A 23,828-nucleotide genomic window follows, 5' to 3' on the forward strand; every position below is an offset into this window, starting at 1 on the left:
TAAAAAGGTAGCTTCAATTTGAACGAAAGTACTTACAATAGTTGCCCAGGTTAATGGTGAATACGGCGGTACAAAAATCGTAGCGCTTTGGTGTACCGTCTTGGAGGAGTAGGGTTTGTAAGTTAAACTTCGGAATCTTCCGTACATACACACATACATCCATACATACGAACGCAGAGTTTTAGTATTATATAGTAGATAGTAGATAGATAGATAGATAGATAGATATATATATAGATAGATAGATGAGAGAGAGAAAAAAAGTTCATTGTGTGTAGATATACACATACTCACGAATACACACATATATTATATACACACACACGCTCACATACGTACACACAAAAAAAACAATAATAGTGCAATAATAGTCTATGTAGTTCAGAGCTTATTTGAGTTAAAGTACAAAGGAAGATGATTGAGGTTATTTGAGGTTAATCATTTCAGCCCCAGGACGTCATTGTTCCTTGGCAAAATGTCTGCAGCACATACAGTTTTGACAGCTTCATCAATGATCTATCATAAAATAAGTACCATTCGCAGTAGCTCAGAGAATAAAACAGTCCAGACCAGTGTACAGGAGGACCAAGATAATATTTAGGCTGGGGCTGAAAAATGGAAGGTAATATTTGTGCCTCACAGTTATTACCTGTCTCCAACATGAGATAATTAGTCACCTATCAATGACATTCACCACAGTTATGATTCCAGAATTCCGTGATGATAACATTCCGGAGGTTAACATTTACTAGAAACAAGTGGTTTGACCTGCCATATGAAGACTGTACCTTTTAAAGCAGTACAAAAGATATTTGTCTAATAGTGAATGATTGACTCCCTGACCCCTTTAAGCCACCTCCTAGGCATGTGATGAAATACACTCCATCTTGGATGAATCAATTCCAACAACAATCAAGAAGCTTGATAGGATCTAGGCTGAAGTAACTGTTCATTAACACACAGTCTTCAACCTAAACATCAGCATGTGTGTAGTGTGTTCCTTGAGAAAAATGCTTTACAGTACAGGCTGTCCCCAAGTTACAAACACCCGACTACTGGACATCAATGGTTATCATATGAATAATTTTTTTGTGTACTTTCCAACTTATGAACAAAATTGATGTGGGCATCAATAATAAGGAAGCTAGTTTGTTAGCTGGGGATGGATGGTCTCTAATTTGTCTAGTTGTCTTTGACAACATACCCTCAGCCCTCCAGTCTCCGCACTCTGGAAGGAGAGGAGTAATAGGCAAAAATGGACACATCCATGTACATCTCCAAATCATATACTAACCGGACATATATCTATTTGCCATTTCTTTATGGTCACCAGAATTTCCTAAAAAAACAGCATGATTATGAAATGCTAATTACCCCCACCAAAAGGAAGAGGGATGGGCAATAAGTAGCAGAAACTTAGCATCTCTTAATGAATTAAAAATGGAAAACAAATATAAAGCTTCATTACTTATGTAATCTTGAACAAAATATCATGTTTCAAATGTGAATAACAGTTCACTGAATGACAGTAAGAAGCAATTGATTCCTATTTAAGTTGCTTGGTTTCTTATAATAATACAAGTATTAACCTTGTATTTCTTGTCATAGTACGTATTCCTTGTAATTAGTAATATCACAATGGTAATGGTGATATTTCCTACCTAATTCTACTATGTCCCATATTTGTGAAGGACTAAATTCTGCATCTTCACCTTTCTTATCACTTGAATATAAAAAAAACTCCTCACTGCACATTCTCATTCATTGTTCTTTGTCAGGACCTTTGTTTTCTTTCACTTCAAAAAGTAAACTCAATAATTGGGTCACGTATGAGCTTATTAATGAGGTTAGGACATAAAGGATATGTTGTGGGAATAATTTGTTTGGCATCTTGTGTGTTGATTAATGGTTAGTAGCTGAATAAATTGGGAAGTTTGTTTTCTTTAAGCTGTTTTGTTTTTCCTTCTTAATGCTGCCCCCTAATGCGACAAATCGATAATCCAGTTACTTCCCAAGCTTCTTTGTGCACCATTTCTTTCTGTTCACAGCCAGTTTCCATTTATCGTTGCAAGTGTGCATACTTTGTTCAGAAACGTGGTGAAGAGACATTGTGAAAATGTCAGCACTTGTCAGCATTAACAAATGATTGTATTAGTTTGGGAACTGAACACGTACAGAGGATTTTATTTTCCATAATAATAAGCTCTCTACATTGTCATTGTTATTTGCCAGTGATTTGCTAGTGACTGCAATAGTTGAGATGCTGGAAAGTAAGTGGGAGGATCTACTGAAAAGCAATTACGCAAAAGTGGGATGTCAATATGAAACTTATTTTTTGTTCAGTAACCAAATCAGAGGGTGAAAAAAACCTGCTGGTTTTTATTAAGTATACATCCTGTTGCAGATAAATATAAAATACACCATTTAGAAAAACATGTCTGGGAGAAGTTGTAACCGTTCTGAACTATTACTGCTTGGTCAATTGGAAACTATATTGGAGTTTCTTGCATGATACTAAATTCAGTAATGATCAAATGGGAAGAGGTATTAACTGTGTTCTGTGGGCATTTTGTTAATTCTTGGAGTACTGCCAGCAAGTTTACTTACCTGCTCGTGAATGAGTCAGCCTATTTAGTTCTTTGTATTTGCTCTTGCTAATCATGCCTAGAAATGCATGTGAAATGTGTCTTATCACTGGAAAACTGTAATCAGATTAAACTTCAATGATTCATCTCCTGATTGGGTGAAGCAAAAACATTTATTGGAACAGTTTCTCAGCCAATTAGATTTTGATTTTAATTCCTTCAATGCACACAAATATCTCGCAGAGGTTAAGAAGCTTGAGAAAAATCACAGGCTTTCTAAATTAAAAGAACAAAGAAAATAGAGAATGTATAGCAAAAATAACAGAAAATATCAGAGAAATTGAGCATGAGAGGAGAGAGCAAATGGAAATTATTTGCCTGCTGTATTGAATAATATGAGATGAAAAGAGAGGCAGGGCAGAGTCCAATAGATGAAAGTATATGAACCTTGAACAGAAATAGCAGCCAGTAAGCATCTGTGAATCTGTGAGCAGCAAGGAGAAATAAAAGCTACCAGGTATAGTCACAGCAGGCAGTCATTGGTGAGAGAAATGAGTGATCAACCTATAACTCAAAGTAAATCAAGTAATGTGTGAAAAGCTCTTAAAAACTATGAGCTGAGGAACTTTAATTAATTCACTTAATAAAACAAGGTCAGACTTTGAAGGTTTGAAGTGAAAACCACAGTCAAGGAGAGGCAAAAGAATCTTGGGTGTCGTCAGTGCAAGAGATGGAACTGATTGGTAAGTAGCTGCCGAATGGTTTTCTTTTCATTCAGCTTTGTTTATTTTTGGAATTAAAAGGCGCTAAATTCATTAAATCCACTCGCTGCACACGATGGATCTGAAGGCTTGAGTGCCGAGTTTTGAAACTTGAGAAGCTTATCCTTGAGATACATAGGCAATGGCCCTCTGCCGTTCGAGGTTGCAGGTAGAACGGGGAAGGGTGAATTCCAGATATATGTGAAAAATCAGAAATATAGGAGAAATATATGCGTGTTCTCCAATCCATCCTCTGGAGCGCAAGGTGCAAGAGAAGAGTCAGGAAAACATCGATGAAGTGGATTCAATAGGAAAGGAAAACAGATGGGTAATCGTATGACAGGAGTTTCGTATCACCCAAGGCAAAATGTCAGGTTGATATGAAGCTTCCCTTGTGCCAGAGTCTAGAATGTCACAGCACAGTTGCAGAATATTTGGAGAGGCAAGGATGGGAAGCCAACGGTTTTGATTGTTGGTACTAATAAAAGTGGAAAGAGGGTTGAGATCCTGAAGGAGCTAGGACCAAAACCAATTAGTGCAAACTAAAGCCCTTTTCCAGCTTTCACCTCTTCCCCTTCCCCTACAATCAGTCTGAGAAGGGTCGACTCAAAATGTCACTGATCCATGGAAATGTCACCTATCCATGATCTCCAGAGATGCTGGCTGACCTGCTGAGTTACACCAGCACTTAGTGGCCTTTTGAGTACAAACTAAATGTCAGTTATCACTGGATATTGCCAGTTGAAAGTACTAGTAGGTATAGAAAGATGAGCATAGTAAAGGATTTTGCATAACTGGGGAATACACAAGAGGAGGTAGTGGTGCTTTGTGCATATCAGATGGTTCGCTTGTCACCCAGGCTGGGACATGTATCACTGAAAGGAAGTTGGCTGAAACTGTTCGGTCGGGGTTTCATCTGCTTGGCATATTGTTGGAAACTTAAACATTGAATCACAAGAGGTAATTGTAGAGGATCCAAAATTCTAGAAGCCCAGAAAGAGAGTAGTTAATTCTAGGTTGTATTTTAGTAAGCGCAACAAACTATGGGGAAGCTTTTGACTTTAGGAAATCAAGCAGGGCTGGATGGAAATGGCATAAGCAGGAGTGATTTTCAAGTAGTTTGATTTTGCATAATTATGGAACAGTGAAAGGGGAAAAATCAGTTTTACTCAGTCAATTGTCATTTGACAAATAATTATTGAAAGAAGCAAGTTTAATATAAATTAGTGCCTGAGCATGGGAATCATTCAAGAAAGATGTAGAGATAGTTCACAGTACTATCAATGCTGAGCAGCATTACCACATGTTCTATTACATATTGGAGCAACTTGCAAAAGATTGCTTTGGTAGTTTGTAAATTGTAATCACACCTCGGTCCAGTTTTTTTAAGGCATGAAATTTTATATAAGGTAAATGGAATCGTCTAGTATGTGGAAAAGGACCAGGGCAAACTGATCAAAATTAAAATTCAAGTTTCTTTTACCCAAAGCTTGGAGATATTTCACAGCTGTGCTGTGAATCTGCTCCATCTGCTGATGGCGATGATCTCTGGCACTGAAGTGCATCCATGTGTTTTATTAGGATGGAATCAGATCATCTTTAACATAGGTGTTTGTATAATATTAATAACAAATTACTATTCAGAAGAGCAGCAAAGCTAGATAGCACATCTCTTGCCAATTGGCTTAATCCTAGCCTTGACGCTATCAGTGCAGGTGTTTGCATATCCTCTCTGACACTGCATGGGTTTCCTCAGGGTGTTCCAGTTTCCTCCCGCATTCTAAAGATTGGCTACTGAAGATGGGAATGTGGGATGAGTTTAAGAGGAATGGGAATCAGAATGTTTTAGTGCAAGTGGTCAAATGATCAGCGCAGATTCAGTAGCTCAAAAGGCCTGTTTCCATATTGAATAACTATAACAACTTGAAGGAGGTGGTGTTACTTAATGAAGAACTGGTAAAATTTGGAATCACATTTAGTTGCAACATCTTTTACATTTGACCTACTATGATCATATTTCTCCTCATATAAGATCGAGAAAGAGGTGGTGCTGAGGTTCTCTGAGGTCCTCAGAGTCTGACAGGATCTATCCTTGGATTATTGAGGGAGACAAGAGAGGAGATTTCGGAGCCTTGACGAGGACCTTTGTTTCTTCTCTAGTCACAGACTGGGTCCCAGAGGACTGGGGAGTGGTCAATGTTGTTCCTTTGTTGAAGAAAGGTAGAGAGAATCCAGGGAACTATAGTCCTGTGAGCCTCATGTCAGTGGTAGGGAAACTATTGGAAAGAATTCTTCAAGATAGGATTCACTCCCCTTTGGAAGAGAATGGGCTAATTAGGGATAGTCAACGCAGCTTTATACCTGGCAGGTCACTGACTTGATTGGGTTTTTTGTGGAGGTGACAAAGGAGATCGATTAAGGTAGGGTGGTGGACGTTGTATACATGGATTTTAGTGAGGCTTTTAGTTTGGTCGCTCATGGTAGGCTGATCCAGAAGATTAAGATGTACGGGATTCACGATGACTTGGTTGTATAGATTCAAAACTGGCTTATTCATAGAAAACAAAGGGTAGTGGTGGAAGATAGATAATCTGGCTTAAGGTCTTTGACCGGTGGAGTTCCGCAGGGACCTCTGCTGTTTGTGATTATATATAAATGACTTGTACGGAAATGTAGATGGGTTGGTGACAAAGTTTGATGACGACACCAAAAATTGGAAGAGTTACAGACAGTGAGGTATGCTGTCAGAAGATACAGCTGGATACAGATCAGCTGCAGAAATGGGTGGAAAAATGGCATATGGAGTTTAACCCAAGCAAGTATGAGGTTTGCACTTGAGGTTCAATATAAGGAGAGAGTATACAATTAATGGCAAGATCCTTCACAGCATTAATGTGCAGAGGGATCTTGGAGTCCAAGTTCACATAGATGGGGTAGTAAATAACGCAAAAGGTATACTTGCCTTCATTGCTGGGGGCATTGAATATGAGGGTCAAGAAGTCTTGATGCAGCCTTACAGGACTTTGGTTAGGCTGCATTTGGAGTATCGCGTGCAGTTCTAGTCACCCCATGACAGGAATGATGTGGAAGCTTTGGAGAGGGTGCAGAGGAAGTTTACTGGAATGCTGCCTGGATTAGAGGGTTTCAACTACAGGGAGACATTGGATGGATGCGGATTGTTTTCTCTGGAACATTGAAGGTTGAGGGAAGACTTGATGGAAGTATATAAAATTATGAGGCATAGATAGGATAGACAGAACCTTTTTCCTCGGGTGGAAACACCCAACTGTAGAGGGCGCAGCTATAAGATGAAAGAGGAAAAATATAATGGAGATCTGCGGGGCAAGCTTTTTTACACAGAGGGCGGTGGGGGCCTGGAATGCATTGCCAGGGATGTTGGTGGAGGCAGATACGATAGTGGCATTTAAGAAACTTTTAAACAGGCACTGTAGTGTGCCAAGTAGGCCGAAATAGGATTTGCAGAGAATGGAGGGATATGGATCACTTGCAAGCAGATGAGTGAGACCAGTTCAGTTGGGCGTCATGTTCGGCACAAACATTGTTGGTCAAAGGGCTTGTTCCTGTGCTCTACTGTTCTATGTTCCTAGCAAAGCAGTTTACGATAAAAGGAATCTTGTGAGTTCAGTGAATTGTATCCTATGTTGTTTCTGGTTGACAGACAGATTGTATTTCTGGGTAAGTTACAGACCACAATAGAAGGCTTGTACTTGCTTTCATAGGCTTGTTTCAAAGAAGTTATCACATAATGGGCAGAATTAAAAATGGTCTTAAGTGGTGTACATAAGTAAAACCAACTCCTTCAATTTGTCATGGACTCATTCAATATTGAAACAGGCCCTTTGAGTTACTGAATCTGTGTAGACCATCAGGCACCCACTTGCACTAATATCCTGTATATTTTCCTCGACGGATGCTGCCTGGCTTATTGTCCGCAAACTAAAAGAGGGAAAAATAAAATCAACTTCATTATCCAAAGAAATTTTAAAACCATTCAAATTGAAGTAACTTATGAGCAGTGTTTAAAAAATCTCGTTTATTAAACTGAATTTGAATTTTTTACCATTTATATTTCCTTTGTATATTTATTTAATTATCAGTCAACCGAAAATACCTTTATATTCATTTTAAGCCCTTTTTATCCCATTGGGATAACTTCCAGATTATTACAGAGTTATTTTCTAAACATCGAAAGCTCCTAAACATCTAAAGCTTCAGATAAACCAAATTTGAACTTCAATACAGTATTTGTTTTGGTTTAAATGATTTGTAGCTTTAGTTTGATTACCTTTTGAAGAATGCATACAGGAGAGTGCCTTGGACAAGTGAACATACCAACAGCCAGGAATGCTGGTTGTCTTCTTGACAATTATGATGACCATTGCTTCTTTGAGTATTGTTAAAAGTCATTTTATTAAGCAAATCTCATACTTTCTGAAGGCAGTAAAGTTACCTCATATAGCTATTTCTAACATGTTAAACTTGGTATTCCACCAAATCATCTTTCATGCACTAAGCCTTATGTGAAGGATCATATTTTTACAATATGTAAATTTAGGCCCTGGTGTGTAATTAAGCTGAAGTGTATATGACAAAAGTGTTTTTTTTAATAAGGGGTGATCTTAGCATAATACTTCTTGACAAACTAACGACCCTTTTATTTGGATTCAACTATGATTCAAATTCTGAATGACACCTTTGAGTTCATTTTTGTTTATGATGGAGGTTATTGTTTCTCTAATTATTATTGTCAGAACTCTTAAATCTCTCATCTACATATACTTCAAATGCTCATAAAGAAAGGCTGCTAAGTTGTGAGAAAATCTGATGAAAGACCATTAAACGTGAAACGTTTTCTCTCCACAAATTTTGTTTGACCTGTTAAGTATTTCCAGCACCTTGTTTAATTTCAGATTTCTATCATATAGAATTCCTTACTTTAAGCTTCATCTATGTAGAGAGCAAGGTTTCAGATTTCTGTTATATTGTATGTAAAAAAAAGAAAACTGCCTTCTCAGTAGAGAGCTCCTGAGATAGAAAACTATCACCTGCTCCCAACCCTATCATGCCATACCAAAACCAAACCTGATTGAGCACTACTACAACCTACTGCAATCAGGCAGAAGAAATGTCCTGACCCGAAACATCGCCTATCTGTGTCCGCCAAAGATGCTGCCTGACTTATGAGTTACTCCAGCATAGTGCTTTTTCACAAATCCTAATGAGTTTTTCCTTATTTCTCCCAACACAACCCATGTGAACGTCACTATAAACATCTCCAACATGTTATTCACATGGTAATACTTGGCCAAACATTCAAACTTGAATAAAACACTGAGCTGAACTGGCATGACACAGTCAAACCCAATCAAAACCCAAATATTTTATCAGAATATCAATGTGATTAGGCCCAAGCATGACACTACAATTATATCTTGTTAGGTTCAGTTACTCTGCCCTAATCCTGCAATCTCTCCTGAACAATATAACTCTTTTCAGATTATGCCCTCTCTTTTTTGTTACATTTTAGGCTGCATGTATAAAATGTATGTATTCTTGCTCTGGCCTCCCCCAGCTTTTTGATCAATTCCACATCTTGTTCTCCAAACTCTTTGTATTTACATAACTAGTCATTCTCACAAAAACTCATGTTTGAGCATTAGTTAGATAGATATCAGAAATATTCTACACAGAAAACATGTGCAAAGGTTTGCAATTAAATAATTGGGGAGTTAGGCATTTGGTTGCAAAAGAAAGATAATGAAAGGGAGAAGAGTGGCACACGGTGACACCTCGGTAGAGTTGCTGCCTTACAGCGCTTGCAGCACCGGAGACCCGGGTCCGATCCCGACTACGGGTGTTGTCTGTACGGAGTTTTTTCCGTTCTTCCCGTGACCGCTTGGGTTTTCTCCGAGATTTTCGGTTTCCTCCCACACTCTAAAGACGTACAGGTTTGCAGGTTAATTGGCTTGGTATAAATGCAAATTGTCCCCAGTTGTGTAGGATAGTATTAATGTGCGGGGATCGCTGGTCTGCGCAGACCCGGTGGGGCAAAGGGCCTGTTTCTACGTTGTATCTCTAAGCTAAACTAAACTAAAAGTTGCAAAGATGAGCTTTAGCATAATTTGAAACGTCATTCTTTGTTACAATATGACAGACGTTTATAAAACAGATGTTACTAATGGCGTATTAATAGGTTAAAACTCAGCAAGAATTCAAACTGTAGCTTGAAATATATTTAAACGGTTATCCCATGCCTTGTTTACTATTGGAAGTTATATTTGGTGGTCATAAATGAATACAACTCTCATTCTGCAGCAAAATAATAAATTTTCAAATGCAAAGTATAACATAGCCCTCAAGTTACACAACAGTTTCATTCCTGAGGCATCTAGTCTTTTCTGTTTCAAAAAGATTAGTGCCTCAATTAAATTTGGTCAGAATTACAGAAATTTATAAAGTTCAAGAACTTGCATGAAAGTAACGATGAACTATAATTTTATCTGCCTGTAATCTGTTGTGAGGTGAGGATACAACGTGTGTTCTCATTATCAAAGGGTTATTTAAAGATTTATGGCACTTTGCCACCAGCCCCGACAAAACCAAGAAATTTCAACATGACTGAACTTGTCATTTAAATTAGTCGTGGAATTGCTGGATTAGCCAATGCCAGTTCACCACACTAATCGTACAGCAGGTAATTTGTGTCAGAAGGATCCTGTTAATAATGTGATTCATCGTCCCAAAGTATCAGTCAAGTTAAAAAACCCTAGAATGGAAAGAAATGATTTCTGTGAAATCTCACTTCAGCAGGCAGTGAATTGTTCTGTGAGTTGTTTTTGAATATTTAGTTTGTCATGACAAGTATTTTTGTACCTTTCCTGCCATCTGAACCTCTGGTAGTTCTGGAAGGCCTGAAGGATGCAAAGATGTTTTGATATTAAGAACCACAAATAACAATGTTTATTTCAAATAATATTTTGGGGTTATGGTTTAACATCACAGAATAGTTAGTTTAGTTTAGTTTATCACCACATGTACCGAGGTACACTTTAGTTGCATCTATCCTGTTAGCAGAAAGACAGCACATGATTACAATCGAGCCATCCACGGTGTACACATATATGATAACGGGAATAACCATCATGTAGAAAACCCATCACATTTGTACCAATGATATATAAGAGCAATCCAGTCAGATCAATTTTCGTGCCCTAGCCCTGCACTTCACTGAACTTGTCATCTTGCACAGCCCTTCAGGGTCAAAGAAAACGTTCATTTGTACAAGATTTTCACTGTACCTGGACCTCACCGTACTTGTGCAAATGACAATAAAGTTGACTTAATGACTTGCATCCATTCTGGGTTTATGGGTTCTGAGATGGCTGATGAAGGAACCACAAACTCTTCTGATGAAGTAGGGAGGTTGGTAGTTGGTGAGCTTCTGTCCATCTTCCAGCACACGCAGGGCTTCTGTGTGCTCCCAATAGTTGGATTGTGAATTTCAATGAGTGCTTCTTCTCTGCTTTGATACATAGATACATAGATAATAGGTGCAGGAGTAGGCCATTCGGCCCTTCGAGCCAGCACTGCCAATCAATGTGATCATGGCTGATCATCCACAATCAGTACCCCGTTCCTGCCTTCTCCCCATACCCCTTGATTCCGCAAACCCTAAGAGCTCTATCCAACTCTCTTTTGAATGCATCGTGAATTGGCCTCCACTGCATTCTGGGGCAGAGAATTCCACAAATTCACAACTCTCTGTGTGAAAAAGTTTTTCCTCATCTCAGTTCTAAATGGCCACCCCTTATTCTTAAACTGTGGCCCCTGATTCTGGACTCCCCCAACATCGGGAACATGGTTCCTGCATCTAGCGTGTCCAATCCCTTGAGAATTTTATATATTTCTATAAGATCCCCTCTTATCCCTCTAAATGCCAGTGAATACAAGCCCAGTCGCTCCATTCTTTCATCATATGACAGTCCCGCCATCCCGGGAATTAACCTCGTGAACCTACGCTGCACTCCCTCAATAGCAAGAATGTTCTTCCTCAAATTAGGAGACCAAATCTGCACACAATACTCCAGGTGTGGTCTCACCAAGGCCCTGTACAACTGCAGGACTTCTTTCCTCCTATACTCAACTCCTCTCGTTATGAAGGCCAACATGCCATTCACTTTGTTCACTGCCTGTTGCACCTGTATGCTTACTTTCAGTGACTAATGTACTAGGGTACCCAGGTCTCGTTGTGCTTTCCCTTTTCCTAACCTGACACCATTCAGATAATAATCTGCCTTCCTGTTCTTGCCACCAAAGTGGATAACCTCACATTTATCCACATTATACTGCATATGCCATGCATCTGTCCACTCACCCAACCCGTCCAAGTCTCTCTGCATCCTCATCGCATCCTCTTCACTTCACACTGCCACCCAGCTTTGTGCCATCTGCAAATTTGCTAATACTACTTTTAATTCCTTCATCTAAATCATTAATGTATATTGTAAATAGCTGCGGTCCCAGCACAAAGCCTTGCGGCACCCCACTAGTCACTGTCTGCCATTCTGAAAGTGACCCGTTAATCCCTTCTCTTTGTTTCCTGTCTGCCAACCAATTTTCAATCCATGTCAATACCCTACCCAATAACATGTGCTCTAATTTTGCCCACTAATCTCCTGTGTGGAACCTTATCAAAGGGATTCCGAAAGTCCAGGTACACTGCATCCACTGGCTCTTCCTTGTCCATTTTACTTGTTACATCCTCAAAAAGTTCCAGAAGATTTGTCAAGCATGATTTTCCCTTTGTAAATCCATGCTGACTTGGACCTATCCTGTTACTGCTATCCAAATGCGCCGCTATTACATCTTTGATAATCGACTCCGGCATCTTCCCCACCACCAATGTCAGGCTAACTGGTCTATAATTCCCTGCTTTCTCTTTCCCTCCTTTCTTGAAAAGTAGGATAACATCAGCTACCCTCCAATCCACAGGAACTGATCCAGAATCTATAGAGCATTGGAAAATGATCACCAATGCCTCCACGATTTCTAGAGGCACCTCCTTGAGTACCTTGGGATGCAGACCAGGCCCTGGAGATTTATCAGCCTTCAGTCCATCAGTCTACCCAACACCATTTCCTGACTAATGTGAATTTCCTTCAGTTCCTCTGTCACCCTAGGTCCTCTGTCCCCTAGTACATCTGCGAGATTGTTTGTGTCTACCTTAGTGAAGACAGAACCAAAGTACCTGTTCAAATCGTCTGCCATTTCCTTGTTCCCTATAATAAATTCACCTGGTTTCTGTCTTCAAGGGACCCACGTTTGTCTTAACTATTTTTTTTCCTCTTCACATACCTAAAGAAGCTTTTACTATCCTCCTTTATATTATTGGCTAGCTTACTTTCATACTTCATCTTTTCTCCCCGTATTGCCTTTTTAATTACCTTCTGTTGATCTTTAAAAGTTGCCCTATCCTCGCGGCTTCCCACTCATCTTTGCTATGTAAGATGTCTTCTCTTTTATTTTTATACTGTCCTTGACTTCCCTTGTTAGCCACGGTCACCTCTTACTCCCCTTAGAATCTTTCTTCCTCTTTGAAATGAAATGACCCTGCATCTTCTGGATTATTCCGTAAACACCTGCCATTGCTGTTCCACTGTCATCCCTGCAAGGGCCCTTTCCAGTCAACTTTGGCCATCTCCTCCCTCATGCCAACATAGTCCCCTTTATTCAACTGCAGTACTGACTCTTCCGATTTTACCTTCTCCCTCTCAAATTGCAGATTAATACTTATCATATTATGGTCACTACCTCCTTATGGCTCCTTTACCTTGAGTTCCCTTATCAAATCCGGTTCATTACACAACACTAAATCCAGAATTGCCTTCTCCCTGATAGGCTCCAGTACAAGCTGCTCTAAGAATCCATCTCGGAGGCACTCGACAAACTCCCTTTCTTGAGGTCCAGTACCAACCTGATTTTCCCAGTCTACCTGCATGTAGAAATCTCCCATAACCACCGTAGCATTACCTTTGTTACATGCTAATTTTAACTCCTGATACAACTAGCACCCTGTCTCCAGGCTACTGTTTGGGGACATGTAGATAACTCCCATTAGGGTCTTTTGACCCTTACAATTTCTCCGTTCCATCCACAATGACTCTACATCTTCTGATTCTGTGTCACCCCTTGCAATCCAGGCCCTGAGGATTCCAGGAGTTAGTAGCAATGATTCTCCGTCTTTCTCCCTACACCTCTAGTGGGGTTTTGAGCACATCTTTGAATGTTTTCCGTCGTCCACTCGGTAATCGACTCCATTGACAGAGCTCAGAATAGATGTGTAGGAAGGAACTGCGGATGCTGATTCATACCGAAGAAAGACAAAAAGTGCTGGAATAACTCAGAAGGCCAGGCAGTATTTCTGGAGAAAAAGGGCAGGTGACATTTTGGGTCAGAACCCTTCTGCAGACTGGGTTCTTCTGGAGTCTGAAGAAGGGTTCTGACCCGAAACGCCACCCATTCCTTTTCTCCAGAGATGCTGCCTGACCTGCTGAGTTACTCCAGTATTTTATGTCTATCAGAATAGATGTGTTTGTTTCAAGAGTCTGGTGTAGGACATGTGGATAAATTAAATCACTTTTTTTTTTCTCTATAATTATTCATTTGATTTTATTGTACCTATCTCCACTTGTTTCACCATTCACCCTGTTTCCTTTTCAACCCTCCAGAAGTTGAGATTGAATACTGATATTGGCACTACTGCATTTCGGTCCACATATCCAGGAATTTACAGAGCAAATATAGAACAATATGAATGAAAAATAAATATCGTCCACTTCCAACCATTTTGGGGCTATTATATACAAATCATTCAAATCCCCACCATGCAGCAAATAATTTCAGCTGATGTTTGAGTGCCTTTTTTTCTATTGGGTAAGACTTTAAACTGAGATCTTGCCTATCCGCAAAAGTAATCCTGAAACATCCTATGAAGAACAGCAAAAATATTACCTTGGTGTTTGGCCAACATTTATCCCACAAATGACACCACCAAAAATTAACTATCTGGCTGATCATTATATTATTATTGGCATGAAATGCCACTGTCACACTTCACATTATAACAATAACTAGACCCCTTTGGTTGTAAAGAAATTATGATGTTCTGGGATTAGAAAGAGATCTACATGAATTCAATTCTGCAGATTGGAGTTGAGAATGAGCTGCCTGAAAACTCCATGACATTAAATTGTCCAGCAGAGAAAACAAGTGAGTGTTTGGACCTATAAGAATGAGCTGTGTGGCTGTTGACATTGCTGGCTGCAGAAGAGGGGAGATTTGTCACAATCACATGGTGTTGGGCTCAAGGTGGCAGGCACCCAGATTACATTGCAGTCATGTTTCTTTGTCGGCGAGCCCAATATAAAGTTGCGGTGGTGATTCTCCACTTACTTGCTGCTCTGACCAGTTCTCATTAATAGGACTTCACTGGTACTTTCAATGTTAGAATTCCTTGACTTCTATATGAAAAGGTCCTATCAATGGAAACAGATTTAAGCGTCCATAAAATGTACTTTTAAAATGTGACATTATCAATGACAACAAGGTCAACAACATGACCTTGAAGCAGTTAATAGTAGAGTACATTGTTCACATTATTTTCATTCCCTTTTCATTCTTCTGATTTTCACAAATTATTGCTCAAAGAGCAGGGTCAAACAGTCTGATCCAGGCTTCCTTCACTACAGAGATCAGTTTTAGAAAATGCATGAGAAATTTATGTTGGAGGAAATAATTTTTTCCCCCGGAACCACTGTGATTATGTGTATTGATAAATAGGTGTATTATGCCATTTAATACGGCTTTCAACAAATTTTAATAGCAGCTACTTTTCAATCGAAATTTATTTTATATCGTAACACTCCTAATATGCTTTTTTTTCCCAAATGGCTGCATAAAATCACATCGGTTCTTATCTACTTATCAAAGACAATTTGTGCATTTGTCTTCATTTGCCATTGTAACTAGCAGCTTTGGTATTGAATTATGCAGTAGCAGTTTGTTTTCCAAGAGTCAATCATAAAACAGGAATTATAAATGCCATCTAAGTTATTTTTATTGGTGCTTTATTAATTTGCTAACACCACATTGTGAATCAAATTATGATATCCTATTTTGTTTTAAAAGTTGAAATTTCCAATATTATATTTTTCATTTTGTTAATCATCTATTTTGCAAATTTCTCAGTGATTAATCTGAATATAATGTTTGTTACAGGTTGTTTTGAATATCAAGCATTGCATTTATTTCACTTAATGTTTGAACCATTTCTAGGATTGCAAATATTATATTTATTAGGCGAATAATATCCATGAATTGAACTTCCTACTAGGGGAAAATGTTTTCAGATCAAATTTAAATATATTAGATACATTTGGCATGCTCCTCCAGTTGTATGTGGGACGTCAGGAAAACCTCCAGTGTCCCTGAGGACCACACGTGGAAAATTGCATCCAGCTGCAGCTTCTGGCAGACCAAGTGGGGGAACAGGAATTGCAGCTGGATTGACCTCAGGATCATCTGGGAAATTGGGAGCCCCATAGATAAGAATCATAGTGAGGTGGTCACACCAAAGGTGCAGCCAAAAGGTAGGAAGATCAAAGGGAGTAGGCAATGAATGCAGGAATCCCCTGTGGCCATTGCCCTCCAAAACAAGTATAATCTTTCGGATGCTGTTGAAGGGCGGTGACTATTCCGAGGAGAGCAGCAACAACAGTGAGATCTGTGGAACCAGGCCTGGCTCTGAGGGACAGCTGGGAAGGGTGAAGTCCAACAGGGCTCTAGTGACAGGAGGCCCAGCAGTTACGGGGACAGACAGGATATTCTGTGACTGCAAGCTGGACGCCAGAATAATGTGCTGGCTCACTGGTGCCAGGGTACTGGATGTCTCTATGAGTAGAACATTCTCTGTGAGCAGCCAGGGCATAAATATCATTAGTAGGAAAAGGAATGAGGTCCTGCAGAGTGAATATCAAAAGTTGGGTAAAAGGTTAAAAAGCAGGACCTCAAAGCTAGTAATCTCCGCTTTACTCACAGTGCCATGTTGTAGTGAGAATAAGAATAGGAGGACAGAACAGGTGAATGCATGACAGATAAGTTAATGTAGGGAGCTGGAATTCAGATTTTTGTACCATTGGAGGGGGACCAATATCCTGGCAGTCAGGTTTTCAAGTGCTGCTCAGGAAGGTTTAAACTGGATTGGCAGGGGGTGAGTGAGGCAAGTGGGAGGCTGCAAGTCAATACAGAAATCATTGGCAGCAAGATTAGTAGATAGGATAGGCAGGAGAAAGGCAGGGAGTGAAAAAAGATGGCTGGATTAAATTACATTTATTTCAATGTGTGTGGGTAGAGAGATAAGGCGCATGAACCTGGCGTGAATAGGTATGTTATAACCTTTACGGAAACCAGGCTAAGGGAGGGACAAAATTGGCAGCTTCCTTTTCCACGGTACAGGCAAGAGAGAGGTGGGGAAAAGAGGAGGGGACGTTGCTTTATTGATTAATTGGAACATTACAGCAGTAGTCCGAGATGGCATTACTGAGGGATCGTCTCGTGAGGCTATATTGGTGGAGCTGACAAATTAAAAGGGGATGATCACCTTGTTGGGATTTACCAAAGTCTCCCAAATAGTTAACAGTAATTAGAGAAACAAATATGGTGGGAGATTGGAGATCGTTGCAATACTAATTGGGTTGCCACATTGGAGGATTTTAACTTTCTCGATATAGACTTAGCCTACTATAGTGCCAAGGGCTTAAATTGGGTGGAATTTGTCAAGTGTGTCTGGAAGGTTTTGTCAGGCAAGATGTGGAGTGATCTACTAAGGAGAGGGAAAAACATGACTTGAACTTCGGGAATTGGGTAGAGTAAATGACAGAGGCATTGGCGTGTGAGCACTTTGAGACCAGCAACCACAGCTTTATTAGCTTTTAAATAGTTAAGGATAAGGATTGGGCTGGTCCACATGTTAAAGTTCTAAATTGGGGAAAGGCCATCTTTGAAACCAAAGTAGTCATCCATGTGTGGAGTCGCAGAAAATGGTCAAGGTCCTCAATGAATATTTCTTAGGAAAGTGATGGCAATGACTTGAGGACAGTCCATATTACAGTTGAGGATGTGCTAGATGTCGTAAAACATAGGAAAGTAGATAAATCTCCAAACATCAATGCTGGAAAAGGTACTGGAGAGGATTCTGAGAGATAAGATACATGCATTTGGAAAGACAGGGATTGATTAGGGATAGCAAGCATGATTTTTATTCTTGAGAGATTGTGTCTCATGAATTTGATCAAGTTTTTTGAAGAAGCAACCAAGAAGGTTGATGAGAGCAGAGTATTAGACGTTGTCTATTTAGACTTCTACAAGGTCTTTCATAAGGTTCCATATATAGGCAGGTCTGGAAGGTTAGATTGCATGGGATCTAGGGAGCGCTTGCTAACCACAGAATTGGTTTAATGGTAGGTAACGGGATGGGGTTGAAGGAGGTTTTTCAAACTGGAGGCCTGTAACTAGTCGTGCGCCTCAGCGATCAGTGATTGGCCCATTGGTGTTTGTCATCTATATCAATGATTTGGATGAGAAGTATAAAGCATGATTAGTATGTTTGCAGAGCACACTAAAATAGGTGGTATCATGGACAATGAAGATGGTGATCAAGAATCCCACTGGGATCCTGATCAGCTGTGCCAAGGAATGGCAAATAATGTTCAATTTAGCTAAGTGTGAGCGTTATGGGTTCTCCCCATACCCCCTGACTCTGCTATCTTTAAGAGCTCTATCCAGCTCTCTCTTGAAAGCATCCAGAGAATTGGCCTCCACTGCCTTCTGAGGCAGAGAATTCCACAGATTTACAACTCTCTGACTGAAAAGGTTTTTCCTCATCTTCGTTCTAAATGGCCTACCCCTTATTCTTAAACTGTGGCCCCTGGTTCTGGACTCCCCCAACATTGGGAACATGTTTCCTGCCTTTAGTGTGTCCAATCCCTTAATAATCTTATATGTTTCAATAAGATCCCCTCTCACCCTTCTAAATTCCAGTGTATACAAGCCTAGTCACTCCAATCTTTCGACATACGATAGTCCCGCCATTCTGGGAATTAACCTAGTGAACCTACGCTGCACGCCCTCAATAGCAAGAATATCCTTCCTCAAATTTGGAGACCAAAACTGAACACAGTACTCCAGGTGCGGTCTCACTAGGGCCCTGTACAACTGCAGAAGGACCTCTTTGCTCCTATACTCAACTCCTCTTGTCATAAAGGCCAACATGCCATTAGCTTTCTTCACTGCCTGCTGTACCTGCATGCTAACTTTAAGTGACTGATGAACAAGGACACCCAGATCTCTTTGTACTTCCCCATTTCCTAACTTGACACCATTCAGATAATAATCTGCCTTCCTGTTCTTTCCACCAAAGTGGATAACCTCACATTTATCCACATTAAACTGCATCTGCCATGCATCTGCCCACTCACACAACCTGTCCAAGTCATCCTGCATCCTCATAGCATCCTCCTCACAGTTCACACTGCCACCCAGCTTTGTGTTAACCCCCAACTTGCTAAGGCTACTTTTAATCCCTTCATCTAAGCCAGGTTTGGCACTGTAAAGCAGCAACTCTACCGCTGTGCCACAGTTCGACAAACTTGAGTTTTTTTCTGAAGCGTTGAAAGATGAGATTGCGACTTGATAGAAGTATATAAAATTATGAGAGACTTAGTCTCCCCTTTTCCCAGGTTGAAACTATCAAATACTTGAGGGCATAGATTAGATTAGTTTTTTGTCATATACACCAGCGTGCAATGAAACTCCTTGTTCACATGAAGCTCATTGAGTAAACAGTACACATGGTAATTTAGATACAACAATAAATGCAAAACAGCAGTATGATGCAAAGATTGTGGTACAACCTGAAGCAGTACAAAAATACTAATGTGCAATAACGGAATAACCAAATGCAGTTGAGTTAAGAGTAAGAGTACATGAGCACATGCGGAAAAGAGGTGAAAAAAGATGATTGGATCAGGAGAAATGTGTCGGAAGGAACTGCAGATGCTGGTTTAAACCGAAGATAGACACAAAATGCTGGAGTAACAGCGGGACAGGCAGCATCTCTGGAGAGAACGAATGGGTGACGTTTTGGGTCGAGACCCTTCTTCAGACTGATCAGTCTAAAGAAGGGCCTCGACCTGAAACGTCATCCAACCCTTCTCTCCAGAGATGCTGCCTGTCCCACTGAGTTACTCCAGCATTTTATGTCTATCTTTGATTGGATGGCATTATGGAAGAAGATATTCTTCAATATGAACACTCAAGTTTTCTAGCTCCTGTACCTTCTCCCTTCTAGAAAAGGGAATGGCCACGAAGGCAGGCATGCTTCCAGCCTACTTGATATAACCGGACAGAACGAAGTTATGAACCTGTGATGGACTGGACCATGTTTACCACTCTCCACAGCTTCAGGTGTTCAAGAGCAGAGCAGTTGCCATACCAGGATGAGATGCATTTATCAGAATACTTTCCATAACACATCTGTTTTAGACCTGATGTGAGAGAGATAGGGTTGAATGTTGAATCTTCTCAAACACCTAAAAAAGTAAGTACATTGATGTGCTTTCTTGATCACTGCATCAGTGTGAAGGGTTTAGGTTAGGTTGTTGGTGATATGGATCCCAAGAACTTGAAGCTGTCGACCATCTCTGCAGCAGCTGCATTGAGACATGATTCCCAATCTCTTTCCTGTACTCTGTCACATTATTGTTGTTGATCCAGCCAACAACAATGGTAACATCTGCAAACTTAAACTCTGCACATTGAATTGGTGCTGTCCTTGGTCGCAAAGTCATGGTGCACAGAGAATAGAGCAGGGGACTGAAAACACATCCCTGAGGAGCACCCATGTTGAGATTCAAGATGGAGGAAATATTATGACCAATTTTGCCAGTCAAGAAGTCAAGTTGCACATGGAGGCCCTCATGGCTCAGGTCCAAGAATTTAAAGATGTTTATTTAGTATTATGGTGTTGAAGGCTGAGCTTTTAAATTAAATAGGTGCCTGGCATAGGTGTTCTTTTTGTCAAGATGATCCAATGTAATGCAAAACATTAATCAACCTGTACTTCCTGTACAAAAATTGCAAGAGGTCTAAATTATCCAGGAAACTAGCATAGATAAATGGGCCACTTTCAGCCTTTCAAAACACTTCATTTTGGATGATGTTGGAGCTACTGGGCAATAGTCAATGAGACAGCCCACTTTACTTTTTACGGAAACTGCAATGAAGGAAGTTTCCTTGATGCAGATGAGAGAAGAAGAGTGAGTGGTTTAATATGTCAGCGTAGTCAATGACCAGTTGAACAATTTCAGAACCCGTCCAGAGACTTCATTTTAAATGTTTCCTGGCTTTTCTTCAGGTAGTTAATGCATTTAAAGGTGGGGCTTGTTTCATGACCACTTTCAAGGCTCCAGAAATGTGTGCTTTTATTCTACTTAATTTATACGACGTTATTTGTCCACACCTCAATCAAATCCTTAAAAAAAATGTTGACAAAATGGAACAAGAAAAAATGCAATAAAAAGCACTTCTGTTGTGCGCCTGAATATTACACTGAAATACCACAAGAATTTGGAGACAGTTAGTTGAATTTTCAGAACAGATGCTCGTATAATTCAGTTCTGAGAATAGATCACGTAGAGTTTTATGTTATTGCTGTATTTCGATAAAGCTATTTTCTATTAGGTTTCTATTCTTTCTCCTCTGATTTTTTTCCCCTCTTACTGTACGGAAGTACAGAGTAATGGGCTCGAGACCTGCAAATAATTGTCCCTGATGTGTCAAGTTTGGCATTTATTTTATTCCTGACTGAATTTGTAGATATTGGAATGCTTGACATTACGAAAGGACTACACAGGTGCTATGTTAGCAGGGGAGCAACCTATTTACACACACAATGCTCTCTCACATGAGGAAAAAGACCAATTGCTGGAAATCCTCCAATGGTCATGTTTTTCAGCAAACAAGTGTTGGCCAACATGCTGGGAAAATTTTCTCTTTTTATTTCAAAGAATACCAGGAGACCTCTTATCCCTGCCCATCGTGTAAGAATTTCCATCAAACCTTGCCCAGGTGTTTTTTCTTTGGGGGGGGGACAGGACAATGGGCAAGACTGGTGGCTCATCAATAAGCCAAAGATTGAGTTCATGGTCAGTGGTGAAGGGATGGTGTGTTTACCACAGAATAATTGGGCTTGCCCTCCAAATTAAATTTCATAAGTCATGGAAAAGTAAATATATAAGGTAAGGTATGTAAACTTTACACATTGTAATTCAGAATTAAACTTGCATTATCCTTGTATGTTATCAAATCCTTGGGAGCTACAATGCAGTTGTTGGTATTAGCAAAGTTATAGACTTTTTCTGGTTCTGGTTGAGGGAATAATATGACATCTGAAAACTGGTGCCTTTGACAATGCAACATTTCCTGGTTACTTAGCTTAAGTTCCAGCCTAGAATGTGCAGATCAGTAATGAAACTTGGAATTGTGACTTGAAAAATTCTAGCAATAACTCAATGGGTAGGTGGAACTGTGGAGAGCACTAGCATATGTTTTAGTGCAGAGTCCGTCAGATTTCATCTTGTATTATATAAAAGATTGCTTTTATGAATAAATTGTTCTGAATTTAAAATATATTATTGTCATTATCATCTTCCTATATTGATGGATTTTTAGCATAAATAAGCGAGTTCGGTATCTCGACCGCGCATGCGCAGGTCATAGGTCACTTGTGCTAAACATACACGCCGGCTAAGCTGCTGCGTGTATACAGACCTGTGTTTCATCTGTATTTTCCAGTTTTGCTTCTTCGAGGTAAGAAAATACTGCTTTCAAAACTATTAATTAAGTGTATTTATGGTTAATATGTACAAAACTATGATGATTTTGTAGGTTTTATTACTTTTTGCTTCGGTGAGTGAGCGAGATCGTGACGATTTTCTTTTGCATTGTAACTTGTATATAATGGACATGCTCTCAGGACCCTATTTGAATTAACATATGATTGACTTTGTTTTTTATTTTGTTTTATAATTTTTATAATTGCATTTGTGCAATTTTAGGCTGTGGGAGTAGCAGGTATCACCTGAATAAGTGAATGCAGAATGTGTGTGACAGCTACAACTGTCAATTTGCAACAGGAAACTGTTTCTGCCCACCTCCCTTCAAACTCTAGGAAAAAAACCTGCAGATGCTGCTTTAAATCGAAGGTAGACACAAAATGCTGGAGTAACTCAGCGGGTCAGGCAGCATCTCTTGAGAAAAAGAAATGGGTGATGTTTCAGGTTGAGACCTTTCCTGTAGGGTCTCAACCTGAAACATCAGCCATTCCTTCTCTCCAGAGATGCTGCCTGTCCCGATGTTACTCCAGCATTTTGTGTCTACTGGAGTGATGTGATTCTGGGTGATATTATAGGGAGGGTTTGATCAGACAAACCCCTCCGCTGGATGCTGACCTCTGCAGCTGTCTAATCGCTGCACAAGCAGCAGCTTCAAGTTTACAGTGGTCATCCATTGACATTCAGGACTGTAGCCACCGCCCGCACAAAACATCAATTCATTCACTCAAACGTTTGTTTTTCTTTTGCATCACCAACAATCCAGGAACGATTGAGAAAACCAAGAATAACTCATGGTTTGGGAAATGCAACATATTCCCGCTTGAGGAGCAGCTTTGTGTGGGCGGTGGCTTCAGTCCTGAATGTCAATGGATGACCACTGTAAACTTGAAGCTGCTGTTCGTGCAGCGATTAGACAGCTGCAGAGGTCAGCGTCCAGCGGAGGGGTTTGTCTGATCAAACCCTCCCTATAATATCACCCAGAAACACATCACTCCGATAGACACAAAATGCTGGAGTAACTTACCAGGACAGGCAGCATCTCTGGAGAGAAGGAATGGCTGACGTTTCCGGTCGAGACCCTACACGAAGGGTCTCGACCTGAAATGTCACCCATTCCTTCTCTCCAGAGATGCTGCCTGACCCGCTGTGTTACTCCAGCATTTTGTATCTACCTTCGATTTAAAGCAGCATCTGCAGTTTTTTTTCCTAGAGTTTGAAGGGAGGTGGGCAGAAACAGTTTCCCATGGCAAATTGACAGTTGTGGCTGTCACACACATTCTGCATCCACTTATTCAGGTGATACCTGCTACTCCCACAGCCCAAAATTGCACAAATGCGCATGGCTTTGCCCAGTAACATATAAAACAAAATAAATAACAAAGTCAATCATGTTAATTCAAACAGGGTCCTGTAAGCATGTCCATTATATATCGTAAAAGAGAATCGTCATGATCTCGCTCACTCACCAAAGCATAAAGCAATAAAACCTACAAAATCATCGTAGTTTTGTA

The 23,828-nt window shown here is 40.1% G+C and overlaps 1 protein-coding gene across 20 annotated transcripts in view; it reads left to right on the top strand.

The window, feature by feature from the left end:
• LOC144597249 (gephyrin) overlaps positions 1-23,828 on the top strand; it is a 414,464-nt gene that overhangs the window by 285,556 nt on the left and 105,080 nt on the right. The gene's annotated exons all lie outside the window — the stretch shown is intronic.

The sequence above is a fragment of the Rhinoraja longicauda genome, chromosome 10 (genome assembly GCF_053455715.1).
Source record: "Rhinoraja longicauda isolate Sanriku21f chromosome 10, sRhiLon1.1, whole genome shotgun sequence".
Classification (NCBI taxonomy): Eukaryota; Metazoa; Chordata; class Chondrichthyes; order Rajiformes; family Arhynchobatidae; genus Rhinoraja; species Rhinoraja longicauda.